Below are 17,868 nucleotides of genomic sequence, written 5' to 3' on the forward strand. Positions count from 1 at the left end.
CCACATGACAATTTATTTGGCAGTTTGACATACTTTGAGTTTTTATTTTGTAATTTGTAAAGGGAAGTTGGAGTCTCTGTTCAGGGACTTTTTCAGCAGCTTTGCGTCACGTAGATGTCGAATGAAAAAATCAATTGAATAAAACATTGTTTTTTTATTAAGGGAGTACGTACGCTATACCATTAGTCACGTAACAGGCTCCACTGAAGCTGTACGCTAAAGTTTATCTACAGATGAAATCGTCTAGAGATCTGATATTGTGCGGATGGTTAATCTACGTAAAGGCTCAGCCAAATCCCATAGAGAGATATGTATCTTCTTCAAACATGGCGTTGCATATCTAGAAATGACGTAACGTGCAAAACTCAAGTCACCAATTCGTTCTTGGAATATCCAGCGAAAAACAGACATGTAGGCAGACAGACAGACCGAAACGCATTTTGCCAGAATCCTTAGCAATCCTTGCAGAATCATGCTCACAACGTAGCCATCTTGGGAAGGTTGATTTAATATAAATATTGAGTTAAGCTCCAGTTCACCTTTCTCTTATGCAGCGTCTGGAATCAGATATCCAATCAATCAGAATATTCAATGAATAATTAAGGGAAGATTCATAATTTGGAGTAAATAATTAGACAATTTTAAACTTTACAACATGTCTAACTGTATACATACTAAACTAATAAATACATTTGTAAACAATAAAGATAAAATTGGTTGTCTATTTCATATTTTTGTGTAAAAACAAAATATAATTAGTTTTGGATTCAATGTATTTTTACGACCATTGGTGATAAGGCCTGTGGTAGAAAAGAATCTTTCAGACGGGACTGAAGTAGCAGGTACACCAATATGTTTTGAAGTTCATAAATCATGTTTATGACATGTTTGTAGGAAGCAAAAATAGGCAAAGGATTTCCCCAACTTTTTTTGGCATGGACAATTCAAATAACCGGGAAACAATAGACTGCGGGAAAGAAGTAAGACAAGTCTAGACTTGACATTTAGAAATACTTAACGCAGATAAAGTATTCGAATACATATTCGAATACAAGGGTGTTTTGAAAGTACCGAATTCGATCTGTTAAGCATTCGTTTCTCCTATCACTAGTGCTTCCCAATGAAATATGTTGTAGAACCATCAATACAGTTTAATATCAGTGGATGTATATCTTCTGAGATAAATTGGTTGGAAGAAATAAGAACAAAGAATTCAGCAGAAGATAATTGCTGTGGTCTATGAGTGAGTGACCACCATGAAGGACCACCGGATGGTTTCTGCTGACCACCGGATATCCGCTTCACCAACCACAGTTCTTCCACTCTTGCAATATCGCATTGTCCAAGACATTCGCGCCAACACAACCGTGACAACCCAGCTGATACAAGGTTATGTAACACGCGGCCACAAAATAAGTTCACGTTCAAGGAATTAACCACAACTAAATATTTCTTCTTTGTAGACATTTCCTTTGTTTTAATGACTGGTGGTTAGTGCCAAAGCAGACGCATAAAATACTGGCATGTATTCGTGAGGCGATTTAAATTACATCCGAAAATTAATGGTTGATAGTTTTAAAAATAGATATAACCGGAAATAAATAATTATAAGTTGTACGGTAGTTCATATTAATCACTTGAAACATTTGACTCGCGGTTGTGGAAAGAATACTTGTGTATAATCTCCTGAAGAAAAATCATCAAGGAAATCAGGTTTTGTGAAGTAAAAATTAAAGAGACAAGTTGAACCAATTGATGCCATGCGGGTAGTAAAACTTATGGGACTGATTTAAGCAGTCAACTGATGTTATGTCGGCTATAAGGTTTCTGTAGTAGACGCTGAGAACTAGATCATTGCACCCGAAAAATGCCTTTAATGAAAACTGTTAATTTTTAGGATGACTACTAATAACACCAATAAAAATGGTAAAAGCGAAATTTTCTTCAATACCATTCTTTTTTGTTCCCCTAGGACAAGAAGCTTATAAATTGCACTTAGTCCTGTAAGAACCTTTGCGCTGCTTCCGGAGTGACAGGATATTCAGGATGGGAAAGGTTAGGGAGTATTGGCCGCCTCCTATCCACGAGGAAGAATTAGGGCACTACATCTCAAAGTCATGTCTCCCCGGAAGAGGGACTTTCCTTCTTCATCTCCCAAAGTAGACTAGACCTATCGAATTGCCCATGAACCCCAGAATCTCGACATTTGCGGTTAGTGATGTGCCGCTCCTGGACATCCATGAGGTTGCCCAGATTTAAGTGACACATCGGTTTTTGCTGTGCCCAGTGGTGGGTTCAAACTGAAAGGTATAAACCAGCCAGAAGTGGTCCTTGCTGGGTATCAGCAATACCATAAAATACTAATCATTACTCAAATGTTCAAGCTCCCAAAATACTTATATCATATTGTTTCAGACCTATACCGAGATCTCATTTATAATAGTAGATAAAAAAAAACATTTCTCTTACTACACATTCTACTCCTTATCGACTTCCCAGAGGAACATTGAGAGCAAGCATATCGTCGTTGCGAAAGTAGTATATTGAAAATCAACTGTCACTATATCAGCTGCGTAGGTCTGTTTTCTTGTGTCAGCAACATACTCGTTCAGTAGAATAATGTTTTCCAAACTGCACCGTTACCATTTGTAGAGGCCAATGAATTGTTTTCTAAACTGCAATAATTAGCACCAGTAATTGAAGTAATAAAAGACACAGCATGTTCTCTGCTAGAATTAACACGATAATTATCATAATTAACAGGCGTTAATTAAACGATTTCGAAACAAAACTGTTGATTGAATTCGTTTGTTCCATTTTTTGCCTTCATAAAACAAGTGCAGCAGGATATCTCTTGTGAATGGAGTGGAACGGTGCATTCACCATGCATTTCGTCTACCAATTATTATAGTTTCTTTATACACAGGGAGTATTTTTGCCATTTCTTGCGACAAAATAAAATTTCCCAACGATCTTACCTTATTTTTTTACCAAACTCAGGACTAAAAATCTTAATTTTCAAAATATCCTGGTTGCTATTTATTTAAAAGTTGTAAAAATGAATGGCATAAAACAGTTAGTATTTTCAGATATAGACTATTGTTGGAGTTAATTTATAGTTACACTGTAACTCGCGAGAGTAACCTTATTAAACCAATTTGGAACTGAACTTATACCAACTAAACATGTTTTGTGAAAGTTAATTAACTAATTTTTCTCTCACATCCTTATCGTGACTGTCTAATCCCAACAAACTGCTTTAAAACGATTCAAACATGCTTGAATTGGGTTTAGACGTTTAAATCTGACTGTGATATAAATGTATATTGCTTAAACCGGTTATCCAGTTAGTTGCGGTTATAAAAATCCACTTCCGTGCTAATCTGGACGCAGGTATTTCAGAACACTCTAAAATTGATCTCTGCTTATCGTAAATACGGTTTGAATGAGGACTATGGATATTTCTCGAGGGTCTTATTCGAAACCATACATATTCGTCCGTGCCTGTATTAGATCAGTCTCCAATTCAGAAGTCTTAAAAATATTAAAAAATGTCATGCAAGAAGCCTGATCTTTGCAGGTAGAATGTCATTGACTTGCCTTCACTGCCACTCACGGAGCCACTACCGCGTTCCTACCTACATATTGACGATTCTTCACGATTACCTGAGGCATAGGTACCTGTGAGTGTGGCGCCTGAAGAAACGGACCGGAATGTAATCACTGTAGGTGCAGCTCAGGGCTCAATCTAGAGACCTGATCCGTGGAATGCCGCTTACGGACGGATCCTTCGAATGGAAATGGCTGAAAGAAACGTCCTGGAAGATACGCAATGGACATTGCCGCAGATATTACAGGGAGGACTGTCGGAGAATCAAACAGGTTGCTCGATCTAGTAATTATGAGCTTTCAGATTTGCGATGGTGGGAATTGACAAAACCTATCGACGAAGAAGACATAAGTAATTCTTCTCACTGGACCAAGGAAGAACGCCGTGATCCAAGTTCTACTATAAAAGATATATATTAAAAAAAAAGTAAAGAATGTCTTATTTTACCAGGCGAAGTTAGGGCTAAGAAGCCCTCTCTAACACTTAACCTGGGGACCAACGGCTTAAAGGTGACTTCCGAACCACCACCAATGGCCGGGCAAGCGGGCCGCTTGCAAGGACAGGATCGCTCAGCGGTCACCTGTCCAAGCAGCAGCCACGCTCGGCGTTGCTTGATCTGGTTATCTGGTTGTTATATTAAGACAAAGTGCACCGCGAAGTATCTTAACATAAAATTTTTAACGAAGATCAATTTTTGGGAAGAGCATTTTTGGTGATGGAGATTAGGTTGTGAGAATCACTACATCATTAAGCCGTTTAGTGAAACATTTTGGTGAACCAGTGATGAGCAAGATAGGTACGACAGATAGATAAGTACGGTGCTGCTGGAAGGCTGCATACAAAGGAGTTTGTCAGTGCTAAGGAGCGCTGCTCTTCGAATAGAGGCTTCTTACTGGTAAATATACCGGGCGTTTCAAAAAGGACTTTACAACTTTGAAAATTCATATAAAATTTATTAAACAAGGTACAGAGCTGGTTTTGGTGTTGTTTTAAAGGGAAACAGTTCAAGTTTTGACTCGCGTAGTCCGCTAGTGCCTAATCGCGCCGCACAAGGGCTAGTGACAGTTACGTTAAGCATGGCTGCCTTCACTGGACTGGAGCGTGCTAGTTGTTTGTTTTGGTTTGAAGAATCGAAGTCTGCGACAACAGTTCAGCGTAATTTTCGTACCAAGTACGCTAAAGATCCTCCTAGTAGGCCTACAATTTATGAGTGGCATAGTTGTTTTGTAGAAACAGGGTGCCCAGTGAAACATAAAATATCGTCAGGTCGTCCAAGCACATCTGACGAAGTCGTTGAGCAAGTGAGGCAATGTTTTGTAAATAGCCCTACAAAATCGACCCGGCGTGCATCTCGTGAGCTGCAAGTACCACATACGACGGTTTGGCGTTTGTTAAAAAAACGTTTGCACTTGAAACCATACCGATATTCGCTTATAATACAAGCAACTAAAGACACTGATAAGATTTCCCGTAGGAACTTCTGTGTGGATATGTTAAATCGAGTGGATGATGATGAACATTTCTTGGACAACATAATCTTTTCTGACGAGTCCACTTTTCACTTAAGTGGCAAGGTAAACACACATAACTGTAGGATTTGGGGCAGCGAAAATCCACATGAAACATTACAACATGTTCGTGATAGCCCTAAAGTGAACGTTTTTTTGTGTGTTGAGCAAGAGGAAAGTGTACGGCCCCTTTTTTTTCAAGAGAGAACCATCAATGGGATAGTGTACCTTGATATGTTGCAACAATTTTTAATACCACAGATCGATGAGGATGACCATGAACGAAATGTTTTCATTATGCAAGATGGCGCACCACCACACTATCTGACTGACGTCCGGGATTTTCTAAATGACCGCTTCCCAGGTCAATGGATTGGCCGTGATGCGCCAATTGCATGGCCCCCCGTTCCCCAGACCTGACACTGCTAGATTTTTTCTTCTGGGGTTTCATAAAAGATATGGTGTACGTACCTCCTTTGCCGGCCACTCTACCTGAACTTAGAGCAAGAATTTACGCTGCTGCTGAGCAAGTTACACCTGAAATGCTAGTGCGAGTCTGGGAAGAAATCGACTACCGATGGGATGTCTGCAGAATAACCAACGGAAGCCATATACAACATATTTAGTTTAAGGTAAAAAAACTTGAAGTTTTTTCATTTAAAATAACACCAAAACGAGCTCTGTACCTTGTTTAATAAAATTTATATGAATTTTCAAAGTTTTAAAGTCCTTTTTGAAACGCCCTGTACAAGCTACTGTTCTCGTGTTTGCGAGTGATTTTCTCACCCATCCAAGCAGCTAGGTTCACGAGAGTAATGTCATTGTGTATGTCTCAAAGCTCTAGTACGCACAGTATAAGACAAGTAAGAACGATAGTGATAAGATTACTTTCCCATCGTGGTAAAGTAGGGATTAGAAGTTGTATGACCTACTTCGTGTTTGATACAACTGTACCTTATTTGATGAATCGACCCAATAGGGGTTGAACCGTATTACTCATTCAAATTGAATGTCAAAAATGTATAATACAAGATCAGATATGATGATTTACCCGAAAACACCTGATTTGCATGATTAATATAAAGTATAAGCATAATCGCAATAGGCAATGACGATTAAGGATTAAGTCATTATTGGAACCATCACAAATCCTTCAGTTTCTCGACAAAGAAGTAATTTAAATCTATGAATGAGTGTTTACGAAATGCCAATTATGAATGGCTACTATCTATGCCAGTAGTAGTAATAAAGCACCACGCGTAATTGGATGGCAGTTGGCGCATACAGAGCTAATGGTAGTACCGTAGAAGGCACCGTCGGTATGCAGGTGTCGAGGCTGCTTAGACCTCATCCGCGAGACTTTACAGTACCGTTCTTGCGAGAGTCATCATCAAGTTCTAGTGAGTCCGGCCTTGAAGACTTGTTTCCATTCCACTTAGTGGGATTTGCTACAATCTGAGCTGATACCCTGTGGCATTCCACACTACCGTCCGTTCTTACGGTAGTTATCTTCAGGGTCTAAAAAGTTTGGTTCTGAAGACTTGATTCTGCTTAGCTTAACTTTTTACTATCTTAGCCGATATACAATGGCATTCCACACTACCGTCCGTTCGTACGGTAATGATCATCAAGATCTAAAGAGTTTGGTTCTGAAGACTCGATTCCGCTTAGTTTAACTTTTTACTATCTTAGCCGATATCCTGTGGAATTCTACACTACCGTCCTTTCTTACGGTAGTGATCATCAATATCTAAATAGTTTAGTTATAAGGACTTGATTCCGCTTAGTGGAAACTTTTACTATCAGCCAATATCCTGTGGAATTCTACACTACCGTCCGTTCTTACGGTAGTGATCATCAAGATCTAAAGAGTTTGTTTATAAACACTTGATTCCGCATAGTGGAATTGTTTACTATCTTAGCCAATACCTGTGGCTCTCTACACTACCGTCCGTTCTTACGGTAGTGATATTTAATATCTAAAGAGTTCGATTATAAAGACTTGATTCCGCTTAGTAGAATTGTTTACTATCTTAGCCAATACCTGTGGAATTCTACACTACCGTCCGTTGTTACAGTAGTGATCATCAAGAGCTAAAGAGTTTGTTTATAAACACGACTCCGCATAGTGGAATTGTTTACTATCTTAGCCAATACCTGTAGCTCTCTACACTACCGTCCGTTGTTACGGTAGTGATCATCAAGAGCTAAAGAGTTTGTTTATAAAGACGATTCCGCATAGTAGAATTGTTTACTATCTTAGCCAATACCTGTAGCTCTCTACACTACCGTCCGTTGTTACGGTAGTGATCATCAAGAGCTAAAGAGTTTGTTTATAAAGACGATTCCGCATAGTAGAATTGTTTACTATCTTAGCCAATACCTGTAGCTCTCTACACTACCGTCCGTTGTTACAGTAGTGATCATCAAGAGCTAAAGAGTTTGTTTATAAAGACGATTCCGCATAGTAGAATTGTTTACTATCTTAGCCAATACCTGTAGCTCTCTACACTACCGTCCGTTGTTACGGTAGTGATCATCAAGATCTAAAGAGTTTGTTTATAAAGACGATTCCGCATAGTAGAATTGTTTACTATCTTAGCCAATACCTGTAGCTCTCTACACTACCGTCCGTTGTTACAGTAGTGATCATCAAGATCTAAAGAGTTTGTTTATAAAGACGATTCCGCATAGTAGAATTGTTTACTATCTTAGCCAATACCTGTAGCTCTCTACACTACCGTCCGTTGTTACGGTAGTGATCATCAAGATCTAAAGAGTTTGTTTATAAAGGACGATTCCGCATAGTAGAATTGTTTACTATCTTAGCCAATACCTGTAGCTCTCTACACTACCGTCCGTTGTTACAGTAGTGATCATCAAGATCTAAAGAGTTTGTTTATAAAGGACGATTCCGCATAGTAGAATTGTTTACTATCTTAGCCAATACCTGTAGCTCTCTACACTACCGTCCGTTGTTACGGTAGTGATCATCAAGATCTAAAGAGTTTGTTTATAAAGACGATTCCGCATAGTAGAATTGTTTACTATCTTAGCCAATACCTGTAGCTCTCTACACTACCGTCCGTTGTTACGGTAGTGATCATCAAGATCGAAAGAGTTTGTTTATAAAGACTTGACTCCGCATAGTGGAATTGTTTACTACCTTAGCCATTATATCTTGTTTACCACTGTGCCATTCTACTCTACATTTCCGCTCTTGCGATAGTGATCATTAACGTATACAGAGACTTGGCCTTGAAGACTTGGTTCCGATTAGACTTGTTACATAGTCTAATTTACACAGCTTATTACCCAATCTATCAACTGCGGCAATCTGCACGACCATAGTTAGTTTATAACGTAGAGAACATTAGGTAATTAATTAACTTAAACCCTAATAAATTTATCGATTTATTTGGGTCAGTATGAACAAAAATAGAAGAATCCAATTCATAGTGAAATTATAATTAGTAGTCCAAAGATTGATAATTTTGTCATGCCAGATGGTTCGTTATAAAAACTAATTAAAATTTGGTCATTAATTAGTTGAACTTCAATATAGCACAGAAAATACACAGATAATTTAAACATCTAATAGTTTCAAAGGAGGTTTTTTAGGTCATATCCTGGCACTGAAGATATGAGTGAATAAGTATTGCTCAATATGTTTCATCCTCTGTCTACATGGAAGTCTGAAAAGTTCTAGAATAGTCCAATAAAGCCAAATAATGGTAGACCTTGGAGATAGAAAAATCACGTTGGAAAATTTTGCTTTTAAATCCAAATATATTTCAGGAAAACTGTCCAAATCTTTTGTAATTTTCTTGGCATTTTTTAGATTTTAACTCGGAATTTTAAACACAAAAATCTTAGGGATATTAATAGTCTAATATTTTAATGGCTTTTAGAGACTTTGAAGTTTTTTTATTAGATAGTAAAGCCTTGATTAAGGCGTTTTTACAAATGGAGAAGCTAAATCAAAGTATGTATACATATGTGATTGTTAAACATTTGAGTGCTCAGCACATTTACGACAGGTCACCTCTTCCAGTGCCAAGCACTCTGTTGGCGTTTTTATGGTGTTCCGCTAAATAGTTTATAAAAAAATAAACATATTTAGATGGCTTTTGATTTATTATATAGGTGAAAAAGTAGGGTGCAACCTATAAATATTTATTTGAAGTATAAACCATCAAACATTTTTAACTAAAAAATAATAGGTTTTTAATTTATTTTAAATTTTAATATAGAAAAATTGTAATGTTTTGATCTTAATAAAACATTTTTGTTGTTATTTATGTAAATAGGAACAAATAAAATGTAAAAAGTTTCAAAAAAGTAAATGTCGGTATACAGATTTTTGACTTTTCATATAAATTTAGAGCAAAATGTTGAAAATCTGCACTCGCATAACAGTTGTCTCCAATATTTGGCAACTAGCTTTTACCAGCTGTATTAGATCAAATAATGATACATGATTTGTTTTTATTTGATTTATTATGTATAAAATGAAACCAAGTCCAATGCCATATGTCAACATCGGCCCTCGGCACCTTTCGAAAATACCGGTGCGGCGGGCCGATCTTATCGGTTCTTGGCTCTCAAAGGAGTAAAGTAAGCAAGGTTACATTTTTGGACAATATTATGTGGAAAGCAGAAAATTTACTGTATGATTTGCATTTATAGGACATTAGATTCATAGAATGTTAGTGTGCCGTCGAATTCAGCCCGATACCAATCGCACACGAGCCAACAGGAATATTCTTGCAGAGTGAGGAACAATCTCGATCATCAATCCACCACATTGCACAGCAGACGAGTTGCAACACTTTATATTCATGCTGTCCAGGTTAGCCTTGGTCTAGATGTACAAAATGCGTCCAAGCATAAATGGACAAACGTGAACGTAGTTGCGGTGCAATCAAAATAGCTCTCGGGTAATCGGAGTAGTCTTTGCCGGTAGCAGACCTGCTGCTGCCAGCTGCTACCGTCATTACGGTAGAATATCGAATGGTGCAGGCAACTGGTACAGCCTTGTTTATTTGCCTTTGTATGCTGACAACTGTGATGCAATGACGAAAGTATGGTAAATTAAAGAGTAAAAATGTCAAAACTCTTATTCTGGACGTAAGAGTCTTCTAAAAACAATAGCAATTGTCTTCCAGTCAATTCAAAATTGCAGAAGTATTTAGAGTTTGCAGTAATCCCCGAAGTTTATACACTCTTTGAAGAGGTATGATCAGCTTTAGATACCGGTTTACCCAAATATTCGTACTTTAAGACCATTTCACACTAAACATGGCTTGATGTACGCTGGGTATGTTTCAAATACAGGGACCCTGCTTTTCAAACCGGAGCACTTGCAAAAACTGCTAAATTGGTCACACGAGGCTACCATTTGTTCGATAATACCTTAAGGAAACGTGGCGGATGTTTCAGATTGCGCATGCGCAGATCGAGCCAGCCGACCATATGCTACTTACCACAGCTATTAATACCCAGCACTGTTCTCTGTTGTACATCTGAGTTTGTGTTTTGTGTTTACAAGACCTCTTTAAACTGTCTATGGTTATCCCTAAAGTATGTACTGAATCTTTCAATGTCACCCTCAAGGGCCACAACTGTTTCTTTTTCTATTGGTGGTAAACTGTTCTTGAGGGTAAAATCATTCTAAGCGAATCGAAAATCCACATGAACACCACGTGACTTTAGAGGCTGACATTTTTGAGAATGCTGACCGTAAAACAAGAGGCCGCTATGATACCTGTGCAGCTGTGTGGAATGGCCCGTGGTTAGCTAGCGTAGTCGGCACAGCATACATCCAGCCGGCCTTATAGTCTAATAGGGATGTTTCACCAGCAAAAGCTCAATTTTGGGTCAGAAATTTGTGGACCATAAGTAAATTTCAGATCATGAAGATTCGGCCTTAATTGTTGCATTGATTGATTGCCAAATATCATGCATCCATCAAACCAAAGGTAATTTAGGCAAGTTTAAAAGCTCCATATCATCGTAGATCAGTCATCGAGAAACCAGATTCAAAATACATCCCATCCTCAAAACCATCCTTAAAATGTTATCACCAGTTAGCTAAAACTGGGATATATTTAAGGAACGAGGCAAAATAAGAAGTTAATGGCAGTTTATTGGTCATCAGGACACTAATAGCTCATTATTTTTGTATTTTGAACCTATTTGGCTTGAATTTTGAGTTTAACTCCAGTCCACCTTTCTTTTATGGTATGTGACGCTGTCTCAAACTTGACTCCTGAAATCTGGAGTCATGTTCGTCTGAAGAGATCCCAAAAAAGTCGAGGACGAAGAAGCTTAAAACGAAACATTTACATCGTTTCGACATCAGAGATACCTATAGATAGGTGAAGTGGTAGTCTCATTGTCTCATCAGATACACAGTTATACACTCCAGATTCTAGGAGTCAAGTCTGAGACAGCGTCAGATACCAGACGCTGCAATAAAAGGAAGGTGGACTGAAGCAAAACAAAAATTCAATTGAATGAACCCTTTATACCATAGTTACGTTATGTGTAGAAAACTCGGTTGCTCCCTTTGGCTTTTTGCACCATTGTTAAAAAACGGCATTGTTTAGCGAAATAAAGATATAAATGTTTAAATTGCTGACATTAAAGCTATGATTATGGGAATAAAACAATATTGAAAGGATTGTAATGCCTTTAACTTGGCACAAAACTATTAAAACTGTGCCAGTGAATTCTTTATACCAAATAAAAAATATAAAAATAAAACAACGTTGTTTTAAATTCTTTTTACGTAAAAATCTGAAAATGTTTAAGTATTAATTTGTTTAATTAGGTCCTTAAAACACAATTATTGCTAGGTCATAAAAAATAAAATGACACGCCAGAGCGGAATTACATTAAAACCATGGTTACCTAACGCTAGGTTCGAGAATTCCACGTACAAGTGTCTTATTTGTTCAAGTAAATCTAATAAGTATATGTCCAGATAAAAAGGCAGTCGCGTTGTTGGAATGCAGGTAGCATATGCTTCATGCTTACGGTATGAACACTGATTTATCGAGATTCTGGTGGAAAAGAACCCAAGACTACTTCTTCAACCCAACCCAATAATTTATTGTCCTCTAAAATTGTAAAATATGCCTAACATTAACTTAATCGTGATAATTTCGGTACATGCAGCCTAACAAATTGGACGTGTTTAGTACTCGTACCGTTTACGGATGGTTTTGACATGAATTCTCGTGCCGGAGCATGTCGGAACAACTTAATATTACCCGCTAGACCTTGACATGTGTCCTTTCACGGCATCTCAGCCACATGTAGATATTACGTAATAGTTCCTGAACAATTACTGCAGTAGGGACACGTGATCGCACCTGTTATGAGGGTACACTGTTATTCAAGTTTCTAGTTTGCCTAGAGATCTTTCTACGCATCGCCTGCCGTTCACATTCTGCCTTCCAAGTCATCTGTTGCCCTTCTGTTTCGTTAAAAGGGATTGGTCGATTTAAAGGTGTAAACAAGAGATCATTATGTTAATTCACGTTTATCAAAGTCAGCATTTTTGTAACAAATGTACGTTTTACGTTTGCTGTAATTGAAAATTACTAAATTGAAGATTATTAACAGTTTTCGTTAATTAATTTATAATTAAAAATTGCTTTGTTGTAATTACGTTTGGAATTTTAAAGCAATACTATATTAAATTGAGTATTTAAAACCTATTTGTATGTAAATTAAACCTCATATAATCACTGACATAAACCTCAGTTATAAATGACATGACGGTTGAGCTTTGAGACAGATTACAACGTGCTCAAAATTATTGTGTTCGCTTTATCTTCAACCTTAGACGATATGACCATATAACACCCTTCATCAATCAGTTACATCTGTTACAGTTGAATCTACTCCGTCAGTTCCACATTCTTAGCATGTTACATTCTATTTTGTATAACGATTATTCCCCTTCTTATCTGTCTGAACGCTTTTCATTCATTTCTGAAACAAGCAATTGGAATACCCGACGTGGAGCCTCTCTGTTATATATTCCTGTTCATAGATCCTCTATTTACAGTAAATCATTCACAGTCTCTGCTTGTCGACTCTGGAATAATCTCCCGGATCATATCAAAGGTATTCGTAGTCAGGAAGGGTTTTGGGGGGTGCTTAGGGACCATCTGTTTTGGGCCTCGTCGGGTTGACGATATCGTAACATAGGGTAACATGGGACGACGGCTTTGTATGAATGGTGATGGGTGAATGTCTGTTAATTTCCTTGTAAGTTTTATTCTATTTATTTTTTTTTAGTTTCATAGAGAACCTTTATTTCATTTTATTACTTTATATAAATATAGATTATGATTTTTGAATTTAAAATAGTAATGTAAACTGTATTGTGGCTCTTGTTTTACAATAATAGTATAGTTTATTAATTTATGGTTAGGTGTAAGAGAGGACTTAATAGTCCTAACCTCGCCAATTGAGTATGTTTTACGTTGTATTCAATAAAGACATTTTTCATTTCATTCACCGCATCGTTCAGACACTGCTTTGAATTCTAGCTGTATAAATGTTATCAAACGATTGGGTTAAGTTGTAAGGAATGTAAAATATAAAATAAAATATGTACGGTACTGTTAGTGTTAGTTTTCTATTATTTTACTGAATGTCATTGTGTAATTTATTATTATTGATGATTTATTTGTACTATAATAGGGTCTATTTATTTATTATTTTTTGTTAAATATAAGAAGGCATGAAGAGCATGGACTGGGATTTAAAAGTGTATTTTTAAAGTGATTTTCCTGATAATATATTATCATAAATGGATAATATATTAATATTTTACAATGCAGTTGGATTTTGGAATATGTATTTTAACATTTTAAATAAATAAATAAATATTTAATGATAGGCCTATCATTGTCACTTTCACAGCACGTCTGTGAGAAGCTGAAATATGTGCCTTACTGCCCTACCACACAGTATGAGCAATACATATTATATGAATAATAAAGGTCATATTAAAATAGGTAATAGATAATAGTAATATGTAACTACAGAATTTCCTAAAACAATTAGAAACAAATTAATTTTGCAAAGGTTTAAAACTAAATTATTTATAAATGAGCATAATTTTTATTGATTATTATTTGATCGAAGGTGCCGGAATAATTGATTATATAAGAAGGTAAATATAATAACTTATGAAGAGAACGCAAAATGAAATTTTTGTTGGCATCAGATTATGTAAACAGTCAATAATGATTCCCAATCATAGCTTTGTTTATAACGTTTGTAACAATTTCTAACAATGAAGTGTGTTAAACACATTATAATGGGTAATACAAAGTTACACCGCGGCTATTTGCCTGTGTAACTACTTCTCTGAATCGAAAATAAGCAATAAAATATAATTTTTCCTTTTTTATTTAACAGTTCAACGTTTACAGTTATATGAACTTCCAAATCATCGCATGTCAACATGCCGACAGACAGGTGCATGCCGACATAGAAAGTAATATATTGACATCAGATAATAGTGGACGTTGGAAAAACTAGTTTAATTTTGGGTCTGTGATGTTGGCAATAAATCATAAGCTAGTTACACTCAAATTGGCGCTAAACACATGTTGGCACGCGTGTTACGTACGCTTGTTACCGATCACTTCTGAGAAAACTTTCCTCCAGCTGTCAAAACCGGGTACGAATTTGTGAATCATCTGCAAGGAAATTCGGACAGTTGCCAGTTTCGCCAATACAATTTAGAAAGTACATAGTTTAGTTTCTTAGGATTGTTTTCTATTTAATTTTGAAATATTCCTTCGAAAAACTATACATTAAATATTAAATTCCAATGGTGAGTTTCAGTTTGTTCAAACATAAAAACCAGAGCTCAGAAGTTTCAAAATCACCCTATAAAATGTATTTAAATAATAAAAGAATCGTTGGCGTTGAAAACAATGATCAACGAATGAATGGTCTAATTATGTATTTCCGAAACCGTTATTAGGACATTCAATAATGTATTAGTAAATTAAACAACAAGATATGGTTAGTAAAGTTATTGCTATAGTTGTATACATTAATATTTAACTTATATGTTTTATGTGAACTGTACACATTGATGTGAAGGAAACAGGATTTTCCGGACATTTGCCATCGTTCAGTAATACAAAAAAATCAGTAACACTACGTTTCAAGATCTGCAATCTGATCTCTTCTTCAGGTAAATAACTAATCTAACACATAATTACAAACTAGGTTAAAATAAACAAATCATACCAGAGTGTTGTGACACGCGTAAGTCAGGAGTCACAACCACCATGTTGTCTGTCAACTTAACCAACTCTAAAACATGCACTTAAATGAACTACAGAATACAGGTCACAATAGGTCTGCATTTGCCGAGCAACCACCTACGTACGACTGGTCAGGCAAGTATATTAACCATTTAAAAAACTAGAAGTAACCAAGTAGGTCGAATTTTAACCAATAAATCAATTTAGGTCATTTGAATCAATAGAAATATCAAAGGAAATATATTTCCAAAAAATTTTAGTTAAACTTTTACCGCATTCTTATTTATCTGAAAAGGATATAATGTGTTGATTTAGGATAGCAGCCAAGTAGTCCCGAATTTGTGTTTTTATACATTTTATGTTTCGATCGACATATGATTAAAACTATAAATAAAAGCGTGAACGTTAAAAACTTGAGAAATATAATCTCAAGCAAAAAACACAACAATATTCAATAAAACAAAGGATTATGAATATCACTGTGCCAATATGTAAAAGATCGGATTGACTTCATTCTTAGAAATATTTCTCTACCTGTTACAATAAAAACAGGTTGTTTGCTAATAAAGTACAAATTGGCTCTAGCGCCTGGAATGTAGAGGCTATTGTGTCATAGAACTTTGCACAATTGAATTTAAATAAAATTATGTGTTATATTTAGTGATGTGAAGAATTTACCTACACTTATTTAGGAAGCTAGATCATAATTCTAGGAACTGTCAATGGATAGACTTTATAAGCGGCCTACAGTCGTTATTCAGTTGTTTTTATCTAATTTATCGATTGTTTCTATCAAATTAATAATTCGATATTACAATTTATTTAACTTAACATATTACTTCAACGTATTGATCAATTATAATAATGTCTAACATAAACAATAAACAATAAGTAATATCTATTTTTTGTGATTTCGAAAATGGCGATAAATATGAGATTGAAAATTCTTGGTCAGCGGTCATAGAAGTTGAGGAGTGGAATACCGGCAGACTGTCTGGCAGACTATCTTTGTCATTATTTGTACCGCAGAGAAGAAATATAGAACCCGCGCCTGTCAGGTAAGAATCCTTTCCTCCATTTCACAAAAGTGGTTGCTCACAGCTATCCAGGCAAGCTATAAGTATTGTAAAGTATCTCTAACTTGTGGTCCAGGTTAAAGTTGATTTTGATATTTTAATAGTTATTTTTAGATTATTTTTTATTGTAATGTTTTATTCATGTTGTTAATGTATAATGATTCTTGTACGATTATTATATAATATCGAAGTTGGGTAATATACCAAATCGTTCGATAATGACGATCGAATACCGAGTGTAGGCCGCTCATTAAAGTCTCGCCTTGTCAATAATTAATTTTTATTGCACATTATTCACTTAGTAAGATTTAACATTTGGTACAATTAGTATGGCAAAATCTGAATTTGAAATTTTAGTATCAATAGGATTCAAATAACTAGCAATTTCTTTTTTTTACTCCATGGAGTAAGTAAATGGGCTTGGTAAAATTTGGTTTGACACTCCATTATCTGTCCAACAAAGTGCCACTGTACTTCATACCATTGAGTTAGAAAGTGTATTCAAGTAAGTAGATTCAGATTTTATGTTTCACCTGTTGTACTTCTATAAGCCCAAGTCTCCATCAAATATTGCATTCATTTCTTGTTGGACTACAACAATTTTGTAATGAACTACTGGTTTTGATATGAAAATTCTACAAAAGTTATTCCTATCAACTTTGTTACCTAATCAATATATTAATTTATAGAGTAATGAACATTTTTTTTAGCTTGGTGAAAATTGATTTGACTCTTTTGATAATTTTAAATGCCAAATATTGTAGAAATAGACCTACAATCTTCATAAAGTCGTCATTATACTTTATACAATCAAGTTCTGAGGGGAGAGCGGACACTGATTTGATGTTTCACTATACCACTTCAGTTTGACACTTACAAACTAAGTCTTTACTAAAAATATTGGATCCACTTCATGTGTGATTAGAGATTTGAATAGTATTTAAAGCGAACCTTGGTCTTACACGTTTAGTTAACAAAAGTCATTACTCTTGGTTTTACTACTTGTATGTATTTCAGTATATGTATTTATAGAGTAATGAACGTGCCTTGGCTCCGTGAAATATGACTTGTCTAATAGAGTAATGGCTTGTCTCGGTTTGAGATTTTAAATAAGTTGAAATGTCCAAACTCGGTTGGAATTAAGCCAATTTAAAAATATGTAACTGTACCACCGAGTTCTGAGGGAGAAAGTGGATACTGATTTTATATCATTCTGATCCAGTTGCACATACGAAGAACTTCTAGTTTGGTTACTTTTAATTTCACAACTAGCTAGCCTTTTAAAATAATGTTTTTGAACAATTGCACGCAATGTCGCTCCGGCATCTAACTCTATCGATGCTGACTCTCCTTCTAGTGTAAACCTG

This window comes from Homalodisca vitripennis, chromosome 8 (genome assembly GCF_021130785.1).
Source record: "Homalodisca vitripennis isolate AUS2020 chromosome 8, UT_GWSS_2.1, whole genome shotgun sequence".
In the NCBI taxonomy this organism is placed as follows: Eukaryota; Metazoa; Arthropoda; class Insecta; order Hemiptera; family Cicadellidae; genus Homalodisca; species Homalodisca vitripennis.